This window comes from Eurosta solidaginis, chromosome 4 (assembly GCF_040869045.1).
Source record: "Eurosta solidaginis isolate ZX-2024a chromosome 4, ASM4086904v1, whole genome shotgun sequence".
NCBI lineage: Eukaryota > Metazoa > Arthropoda > Insecta > Diptera > Tephritidae > Eurosta > Eurosta solidaginis.
Window position 1 is genome coordinate 79,807,600 of NC_090322.1, and position 11,130 is coordinate 79,818,729.

The following is an 11,130-nucleotide window of genomic DNA, read 5'->3' on the forward strand; positions in this document are numbered from 1 at the left end:
CTATGCAATAAAATAAACGGCTATCTCCCTGATCTCTCCAGTTTTTTTGCCTCGCGAAACCTGGCATTGTCACCGACTAAATCTTCCGCGACCTTATTTACAACATGGACGCCCCAAATGTCGACCATATTGAACATCCACGTCGATGGCACTACGCTACCGACTGTCCTACACCCCAAAATCTTGGGTGTGACGTTTGATCAGGATCTACATTTTGGTGCGCACGCAACCGCAATTGTTCCAAGAATTCAGAGCCGTAATAAAATCCTCAAATCCCTTGCTGGCAGTACCGGGGGAAAAGATAAAGAAACGCTCTTGACCACATACAAAGCAATTAGCCAGCCGATTACGTGCTACGCGTCACCCATATGGTCGCCAAGCCTAAAAACCACCCACTGGAAGAAACTACAGGCCTGCCAAAATACTGCTCTCAGAATCGTCACGGGCTGTCTTCTTATGTCCCCAGAACACCATCTGCATAATGAGGCGAGAATACTCCCCATCAGGGAGAGAAATGAGATGCTGACCAAACAGTTTCTGTTGAATACCCAGAAACCTGGGCATCCCAACAGACATCTGATTGACGAACCAGCACCGCCTAGGGGCCTAAGGAGTCATCTCCGTAAGCATTTTGAGGAAATACGGCACCTGAGAACCCAGCCGTATGAAGCGGAAAAACACAAGCAGGTCCTTGGTGAACTCCATAGACAGGCGTCGGACCTTTATGTCGGGAATTGCCCGGTGAATCCAGTACTTGAAGAAAAATATCCAGAACTCGCAGAAGAGGAACGCATACTCCCCAGGGAAACGCGTGTCACTCTTGCTCAACTTCGTTCTGGATACTGTAACAGGTTAAACTCTTACCTATCCAGAATCAACCCCGACATACAAAATGTATGCCCTGCTTGCAATGTGTCCCCACATGACACCAACCATCTCTTTAATTGTAATGTGGAACCAACGCCTCTAACACCCCTTTCCTTATGGTCCACCCCTGTTGAAACGGCAAGTTTCCTTGGACTCCCGTTAGAGGATATTGATGAAAATTTGTGATCGGTCGCGACTATTAGGTGGGGCGAGCATTGCTACAACAACAACAACAACAACGCCCATGCAAACGTGACTATGAATATAACCGCTGCAGTTTGCTGTAAACGCGTGACTTCACATCACTAAAATTTGTCATACCCATGTTTTTGACAAGGGGCTAGTATTTGGTTGATATGGATATGCAAATACACTTCCAAGAAATTAATATACTTCTTAAGTTATACAAGACCGTGTATTACCTAATTTTTATCAAAACTTATCGAGGGGTATCAAACGATGCGTTTTGAGCTCCGTAGTACAAAAGCGTTAACTAAAAATTTTGAATTCAAAATAACAGATCTTTGCACATAACACCATTTGCTGTTTAGTGGGCTTCGGTGGCGTTTTGAAATAATAACCATTAGGTTCAACATAATTTTGGGATCAAATCGTTTCCGCGCAGAACTAATGTTGTTGCAGCGATAAGTACACTCCTGGAAGGCCTTGAGGAGTGTTATCGATGTTGATGGTCCTTTACCAAATCTGCCCATCTCGGGAACGATTTGTTATGGCCACATGCGACCTGCTAGGCCATCCCACCCCTAGATCCATGAGGAGTTCGGGGTCGCAGAGCCTCGGCTGTTAATGAATCAGGACTCGCCACGGATAGGTGAGGTTGACAATTGGGTTTGGAGAAGCTATGGTAATTCTTTTGCTTTAGCTCACAACTGCTAAAACTCGTCCAAAAATATTGCGAGGTGTCAAAGACGCGTTATGAACCCAGGACCACGAATCCGAAAGCGGTCCCCCAGCGGGTTAGGGGGGTCAGAATATACCCGCGGTAGGTATGCCTGTCGTAAGAGGCGACTAAAATACCAGATTCAAGGGGCTGTGTAGCGCAACCCTGCAGGTTGCCAGCGCAACATATAGCTTCTCCAAACCCAATTGTCAACCTCACCTATCCGCGGCGAATCCTGTTTCACTAACAGACGAGGCTCTGGCGACCCTAAGCTCCTTATGGAACTTGGGGTTGGGGAGGGAGGGGATGGCCTGAAGGTTTAATGTGGCCAAATAAATCGTTCCCGAGATGGTCGGGCCAGCACCTTAATGGTGCTGTGGTACCGGAGCGTACCGGATCTGTATCCGGCAAAGGACCATCACATCGATAACACTCCCCAAAGCCTTCGGGGAGCAACCTTATCGCTACAACAACAACAACAACAACAATCCGAAAGCGGAAATTAAATAATTAGTTTCTGTCAAAAGATATTTCCAAAACCGAAAAATGGCCCTGGGGAGTTCCGAAACCGGGGGTGGGATCCAAAGTAATTTTGCGCAGAACACCTTTCCTGGGCGGGTCCAACACCGGTTTGGAGACCAAAACTATATCTGCGCAAAACACTTTTACCCAGCTTTTCTTGTGGGTTCAACAAAATCATCAAAATTACAACAACCACATGAAAATTTTCTAATTTGTGATCCTGGGCCCAAAGCACGTCTTCCCTCCCAATAATTTTGCACGAGTTTTAGCAGTTGTGAGCTAAAGTAAAGAATTACCCTATGATTTAATCAAATTATATATTTGAAACAATGGAAACAACTGAAAATTTTACACGAATATCACTCCTATGATTTGCCCAAGTGAATCTGATTCTCAGGCTCCAAATAGTATTTTTTTAATATACTTGTGCATTATTTTTTTTACAATGTAGCTATTGGTTACTGTTAATTATACTTACCAACAAAGGCTTTTAACTCTTAGTCAACGCCACAAGATTTAAGGCTCCATTACTGATACTTAGCATAGACTTGACTTGACTTGGCGTAAACTTGGCAACTTAGCAACGATTATACTCCACTTAGCGCATACAATCTGGCATCATAATCAGCTGTTTTCTAGCTGTCATTTTATTGTGAAATATTTGCTACAAAAAGTGATGATTTTTAAACAAAGTTAATTGTTAGTACTACAATTAATTTATGAGTGTAAAAATTGTTTGAAACAATCAGTAACCGTTCATTAATGGTAATAACTGATAGTGTAGTTCCGTAGTGGCATATTTTTGGTAGAAGCCATCATTGCCGATTTTGTTTGACCAAAGGTACACAAATATTATTAATCGTCCAAAAGTATAAAGATTAGTGGTAATAGTCTAGTTGAGGGGTCGACTGCTAACACGCTACCAAAAATATCGAGTGAGGTGTCCAAAGACGCGAATTAATCTCGAGAACAATAATCCGAAGGCGGAAAAGAAAAATTTTATCTCTGTCCGGAGATATTTGCAGATGAAGTTGGCGATTTTCATGTGGTTGTGGTAATATTTGGTACCCACAAAAAAATTGTCATCATAAGTGTTTTGCGCGGATATAGTTTTGGTCTCCAAACCGGTGTTGGACCCACCCAGGGTAATTTTTTATAAGCGCGGCCGAAGGCCTCCAATGCAGGAAAGTGTTCTGGAGGGACCCGCGGGTAATTTTTCGGTTTTTCGTTAATATCTTTTGAACGAGTTAAAATTTTTATTTTCCGCCTTCGGATTATTAATACTGATGTCAAGACGCATCGTTTGACACCTCTCCCGATATTTTTGGTAGCGTATTAGCAGTCGACCCCTCAACTAGACTATTACCGGATTAGTATAAAGAAATAATATCTAATATTAAAGGAAGGAATATATGTGTATTAATGTGCATCATGTTTCCAAACCTACAAAAAAATGAAGACTGTTCCTTGTGCTTCACTATTCTTTCGACATTAACTTTATATTTTAATTTGGGTAGTGGTGCAGTTTAGGGGCCCACCCTAAAGTTAGGCCAAGATTTTCGAGTGAGGTATCAAAAGACGCGTATTAATCTCGGGAACAATAATCCGAAGGATTATATTTGCAGTTGAAGTTGGAGATTTTCATGTGGTTGTTGTTGTGTTGTACCCCCAAAAAAATTGTGCACCACCGTGGTTGTAGCCACGGCTATACACCCGGACTTGGCATGGCGTAGCCCAGGGTTATTTTTCATAAGCGCGGCCGAAGGCCGCCAACGCAGAAAGTTGTTCTGCGCAAAAATACTATGGTTCCCAACCCCGGTTTCGGAGGTACCTGCGGGTCTTTTTTTGGGTTTTCGTTAATATCTTTTGAACGAGTTAAAATTTTCATTTTCCGCCTTCGGATTATTAATACAACAACAACAATAATCCGAAGGATTATATTTGCAGTTGAAGTTGGAGATTTTCATGTCGTTGTTGTTGTGTTGTACCCCCAAAAAAATTGTGCACCACCGTGGTTGTAGCCACGGCTATACACCCGGACTTGGCATGGCGTAGCCCAGGGTTATTTTTCATAAGCGCGGCCGAAGGCCGCCAACGCAGAAAGTTGTTCTGCGCAAAAATACTATGGTTCCCAACCCCGGTTTCGGAGGTACCCGCGGGTCTTTTTTTGGGTTTTCGTTAATATCTTTTGAACGAGTTAAAATTTTCATTTTCCGCCTTCGGATTATTAATACTGATGTTATGATGCGTCGTTTGACACCACTCTCGATATTTTTGTAGCGTATTAGCAGTCGACCCCTCAACTAGACTTTTACCTAATATTGATTTAATAATTATTTCGTTCTTCAAGGTCTACATACATTAGCAAGAAAATGGACCCAGACGCTTTCCTGGATTTTGCCTTTTTAAACGTTCTCCGTATTTACCAACAACAGCAGGCATCGAGAAGAATCCGCCGGTGGGCTGTCCACCCAGCAAATATGGATCGAAACACCAACGGATATTTTGCAAGGGTAATAAGTAAGGAACATGACGATAAGCTGTTCGGCCTGACCAGAATGCGTCGCCCAATTTTCGACTTGCTTCTTAGTTTGGTTAGGGGATTTCTTGAAAACCCCAAGCAGCAAATTTGTGCTGAAGAGCGTATAGCTATAACAGTAATGTAAATGAAATCTGCTTTTCATACATATATACATAATATTAAGGATCAACGAGAAAGTACATTTACATTTTCTTTTTTTTGGTTAGGTATCTCGCTCACGGATTTTCTTTTGAAGTTATTGCCTCCATGCATAAGTTAGGAAGGACCACTATACGCAATATAGTGCTGGAAACCTGTGAGGTATTATGGAACATTTTATCTCCAGTGTACCTCAGTGAACCGTCCACGTCACAGTACCTGGACATTGCGCAAGATTTCCTAAGGCTGTGGAACATTCCAAACTGTGTGGGTGCTATCGATGGAAAACACATCGCCATAAAATGTCCCAATAATTCGGGGTCATTATACTTCAACTATAAAAAATTTCATAGTATAGTACTAATGGCTACTTGTGATGCAAAATACACATTTTGCTACTATTGGAAGCTATGGTGGACAAAGTGATGGAGGTAGTCAATCCCATTTTAAATGTTTTTAACTTATCTGATTTCTCCTTTTTAAAGGTATTTTCCAGCAAACCGCGTTTGGTCTTTCACTGCTTCAGAACAGTTTGCCATTACCTCCAAACGCTCCTCTTTGGAATGGTTCAGGTGTGGACTTCCCTTACTTTTTTGTAGGCGATGCAGCATTCCCTTTGAAGGAGAATTTAATGCGTCCTTACCCTGGGAATCAACTACCACATATCAAAGCCATATTCAACTACCGTCAATCTCGAGCACGTCGAGTAATTGAAAATAATTTTGGAATTTTAAGTGCACGCTGGCGTGTTTTACATAAACCTATAGAGTCTTCCCCGGATCATTGCGAGATAATAGTTTTAGCCTGCCTAGTCCTACACAATTTTATCATGCTCAATGACCATCATCGCTGGTATTGTCCGGATGATTTTGTAGATACGGACAACTCTGAGCAAAGACAAAACGGAGGATGGCGTATTGATGTAGAGATTGCAGGTGGCCCATTGCCTTCAATTACGTCATCTCGACGAAACGCTTCCACAGCTGCATTCCGTCTCAGAGATATTTTAGCGGATTATTTCATTAATCAAGGAGCAGTTCCCTTCCAGAACAGATTAAGTCTATTACAATGACTTCCTATGGAGCTTCTGAAAAATGTGGATGCGACCAACTTCAACTCTACGTCAACAAAAATTATACTAATACAATGAAAATATACATTTAAGTATATAACTGAAAAGTTTTAAATATATTTACATTAATGAAAATCAGTTACGATCCCTGATGTGTATGACCTAAAAATTAATAACTATTTTTGTAAATTCAAGACCGAAATAACTATTTTGTAATAAATTTTTACAAAAATTATTATTTCGGTCTTGAGGGCGAAAAATTATAATTTATTTATCCTTTTACTTTTATTATAAAAGTAAAAAATAATAGTTTTAAATTTTCCTTTTATAAAAGTAAAAATAATAGATGTTTTTTTACCTTTCCCCTAAAAGTAAAAAATAATATATAGTTTTTACTAGTCCAAAAAGTAAAATTGTTTTCAATTATATTTGACATTTATACGAAAAGTACTTTTAACTATTATTTTTGACTTTTATAAAAAAATTACTTTTATATTTGAAATATGCGCGTCAAAAGAAACAGGGCAATTGTTTGTATTACACGAGTTCGATGCCACTAACAATAATCTTTGTAATTATTGTTATGTATAATTTTCCTTTGACTAAAAAAATAAAAAAAACATCAAATCTCGAAAATAACTATTAATTACGTTCCCTGGAAAAACTGATCTCATAGAAATAAATCTCACCTTCAGTAAAAATAGATCTAATTTTTAGTATTAACAAAACTAAATGCAATGACTTAAAATAAACTATGTTCATTTAATTTAAAAATATAAAAATGTATATGTTAATAAATTAAAGTTAAATATAATTCAAAAAAATAAAAATAAAATAGTGCTCACTGGTATTATGTATATGGACCTGCAAAGCCTTTATTCATCAGCCTCCAGCTGCAGGTCCATCACTGCCGTTGTTATAACTTTAATAGCCTTTGCTTGTTTTCGCTCCCCCATCTCGCTTATGGCAGCAACAATCATGTCACCAAACACCCGCAGCCTTCGGTTTTCTCCCAAGCGCTCCCTTTGCACATTTTTGAAGAGCTGGCACACTTCACGGAAGACTTCTTCACAGCTCTCCTGTTGCCTCTTTCTTTTTGATGTTTTTGGCGTGGACGCCACTAGGTCAACCGAGTCAATACCCGTGTCTCCTTCGACTAAATCTTGCGTAAACGGAAGCGGCGATGGTGGAGGCGGTGAAAACAGCTGCGACTCCTGTAGTGACGGGTACCCCTTCAATATATTATTGGAGCATCGTGTTATAAAAAAAATATATTTTATTATTGTATTCAATATATTTAATATAAAAGTACTTACGGTCTTGGAGTCACGTGCGACTTTAAAAACTCCATATTTGGAAATAGATACCACCTTCTGTGTGCAGCTGCAGCACTTCCGGAAGGGGCATCAAGATTGCGCAACTCTCTTGTGTAGCGCTCGCGTAGTGTCGTCCACCGCTTGCTACACTGATCTCCTAAATTAAAAACCTAATATTACGCAACAATTAAATTACTCTAGTTTTTTATTTACCTGTTGCGTGAAGCTCCTGGCCTATTTTTGTCCAAGTCGCCAATTTTTTGTCTGGGAGCTTGTAGCTTGGACAAGATTTATCGTAGAGCAATTCCTGCTCGAGCACCAATTCAATTAGTCGTTCGTCGTTAATCATTCTAAAAAGGAGAAAATATTGCTTAATAAATCATACTAAACTTAATAAATCATACTAACAAGCATAACTTACATTTTCTGGAATAAAGCGTCCGGTTTGAAATTTATTTTTAAATAAATGTCAATTTGTATGACAAAATGTCGGTTTGAAATTTATTTTTAAATAAATGTCAATTTGTATGACAAAATGTCAAAATGAAATGGAAACGAACAAATGGCAGCTCAAAATGTAAACGTCACTTAGAACTTACATAGAAAATCAAAATTCAACAGACTTCTAAGTCAAGTTAAGTGTTGCAAAGTTTTGAGTAATCAGTAACATGCAATGTTCATTTAACAGAACTGTAAGTGACAGTTCTCAAGCCAAGTCAAGTCTATGCTTGGTATCAGTAATGGAGCCTTTACCCGTATCGCCAGGCGCGGGTTGTAGTGACACAGACACTGGGCAATAAGGAGGAACTTCAAACGTTCAGTTTGTTGTGGCGGATATATTTGCTCATGCGCTAAATACAAGTCTTTACGAAATGTCAGACCAAGCACGTCCAAATCCTCACGTCCATATCTGAAAGCGGCAACTACTTGTCCAAACACCTTGCGATCTTTTTTCGGGATCGATGAAAACTACCCCGTCGATAGGATCAACATGTGAAATGTGGTCGACGAAATCACGATGGGACTTTTTGGTGGTAAAGTTCCTTTAAACTTAATTCCTATTTTGGCATATAAATGCTAATCATGCGTTGATTATGTGTATACACTCGAATTCTTAGAAATATTGCAATCACCAGCTTAACCTTCGTAATATTAAATATTTTTGGTTAATCTCTACACCAACCATTAATGATTTCGATTATTTAAATATGTTATATGTAAACGCACTTGGGCAACATTTTGTTTTTCCTTATTATTTATTCTTTTCCATACAAATTTAACACTTTCTGAACGTTTTAAGAAATTGACACGAATGAAATGTACACTCAAATTCTTAGAAATATTGCAATCACCACCTTAACCTTCGTAATATTAAATATTTTTGGTTAATCTCTACATCAACCATTAATGATTTCGACTATTTAAATATGTTATATGTAAATGCACTTGGGCAACATTTTGTTTTTCATTATTATTTATTATTTTCCATACAAATTTAACACTTTCTGAACGTTTTAAGAACTAGCAACAACGACGACCAACCCAAAATATTCAGCAAAAACTTGAGACGAATGAAATGGTAAACGGAATGGCGGATTCGCAGAAAATTTTTGTGACGTATTTGAGGGTACATAGCATGTAGGAAAAGGCAAGCATATATGTATCGGGCATTTCAATTAGGCCATCTCATTCTGCCATACTAACAATTGTGGAACAATGTGGGATAATTTGTTGTTGGTCACCATTTTTGGTCACTAGATTTTTGCTGGGCTATTGCTATCCAAATATATCAGTAATTGGCGATTTTCCTTTTCGATTCTTTTGAATGTGGGAATATTTTGAATAAGAAGCACGATTATTATACTTTTGTTGATTTGTAGGAGTAGAGGGGGAAAATCACGAAAATATCGGGTTGGATTTTATATAAGGTGCCACGATTTTCAAACTTTTGTTGATTAGTTGGGGTAGAGGGGGTCCTAAAAATCACCAAAATGGAATCCGTAGCTCTAGGAAACTCTTAGTTTGTGAAATATAAGCTTTTTAATTTCCAAAATTTAGTAAAATTTTAACTTAAGTCCTGCACTTAAAATTTGGTTCGCACATGTCGATAGCGGTATCAAAAGACGCGTATTTGCGTCAAGATTCAGAATACGAAAGCAGAAACTATATTTTTTATCTTGCTTAAAAGTTATTAGCAGAAAACCCATCGATACTATTGTCGTTTTTTTCGTTGTTGCAATTAAACAAACGAAAACATATGAAGGTGGTGAATAGTGTTGCCTTCTCCGCAACAATATATTTTTATCTTGGTAGAACGTTATATAAATACAAGCAAACATACCCTATTAATTTATTTTGATTTTGTAAAACTCTCTGACGGGTTTGTCTGGAGGTGAGTCTTTATGTTAGTTTTCTTGTTGCCGGTGTCGGATCGCTTAAGGGTAATTTTTTTAAAGGTGTTCTACGCAGAATTACTGTGCATGGCGTAGCCGGTGTTGGATCGGCTAAGGGTTTTTTTTTTAAAGTGCGGCCGAAGGCCGCCTACGCAGAAGGACATCACCGTGGCGGTAGCCACCGTTATACCACACACCCGAACTTGGCATGGCGTAGCCCAGGATTATTTTTTATAAGCGCGGCCAAAGGCCGCCTATGCAGAAATATGTTCTACGCAGAGTTACTTTGCATGACCACCAGAAAAAAGAGCTTTTTCAAATTTTTGGTAAATAAAGACTAGTAAAGTTAAAGATATATATACATCAGATGAAAGGTATTTTTATAAGTTACTCGATTTTTTAGTTTTTGAAATCCATCCACTAGTTTCGGAGATATTTTGTTTTGAAAAATTCATAATTTCGCCTTTTGACATGGAATTACCCCCAAACCTTTCATTTGCAACAAAAAAGAAATATACCGTTGGAATCAGCATAAAAATCTCTATAAAGTCCGATTTTAAATTTTTTTTTTTGACAAATGTATGTATTCTGCACTTTAATAATAAATATTTACATAAAAATCTCGTGTTTCGGTGAATTAAATACATTAATTTCAAATTATTCAGAGAATTACAAAAACAAAATACATTGATAGTGTAGGTTTGTTCGCATTTATGTCGACGTGCCACCACCTTATAATGTTCCATGAAGATAAAAAGATATTGTTGCGGAGCTGGCAACACTATTCACCACCTTCATATGTTTTCGTTTGTTTAATTGCAATAACGAAAAAAGCGATAATGGTATTGACGGGTTTTCCGCGAATAACTTTTAAACGAGATAAAAAAATATAGTTTCTGCTTTCGGATTCTGAATCTTGATGCAAATACGCGTCTTTTGAACCCGCTATCGACATGTGCGAATTTTAAATGCAGGACTTAAGTTGAAATTTTACTAAATTTAAATTAAAAAGTTTATATTTCATAAACTAAGAGTTTCCTAGAGTTGCAGATGATTATTTTGTAATTTTTAGGACTCCCCCCCCCCCCCCCACCCCTCGAAAAAAAAGTTGGATAATCACGGCACCTTATTCAAAATATTCCCCAAAATATCATCCGGAACTCTAGGAAACTCTTAGTTTATGAGAAAAAAGCTTTAAAGCTCCGAAATTTGGTAATATTGCAACTTAAGTTTTTCACCTAAAATTCGCGTCAACCTTGTCGAAGGTGGTACTCAAAGACGCGTATTTTCGTCAAGATTCAGAATCCAAAAGCAGAAATAATAGTTTTTCACTCGCTTAAAAGTTATTCGCAAAAACCGGTCGGGGTATTGTGCAGTTT

The 11,130-nt window shown here is 38.4% G+C and overlaps 1 pseudogene; it reads left to right on the forward strand.

Annotated features, from left to right (window-relative positions):
* Positions 1-2,964: 2,964 nt before the first annotated feature.
* Positions 2,965-6,042, forward strand: LOC137248574 (uncharacterized; annotated as a pseudogene).
* The last annotated feature ends 5,088 nt before the right edge of the window (positions 6,043-11,130 follow it).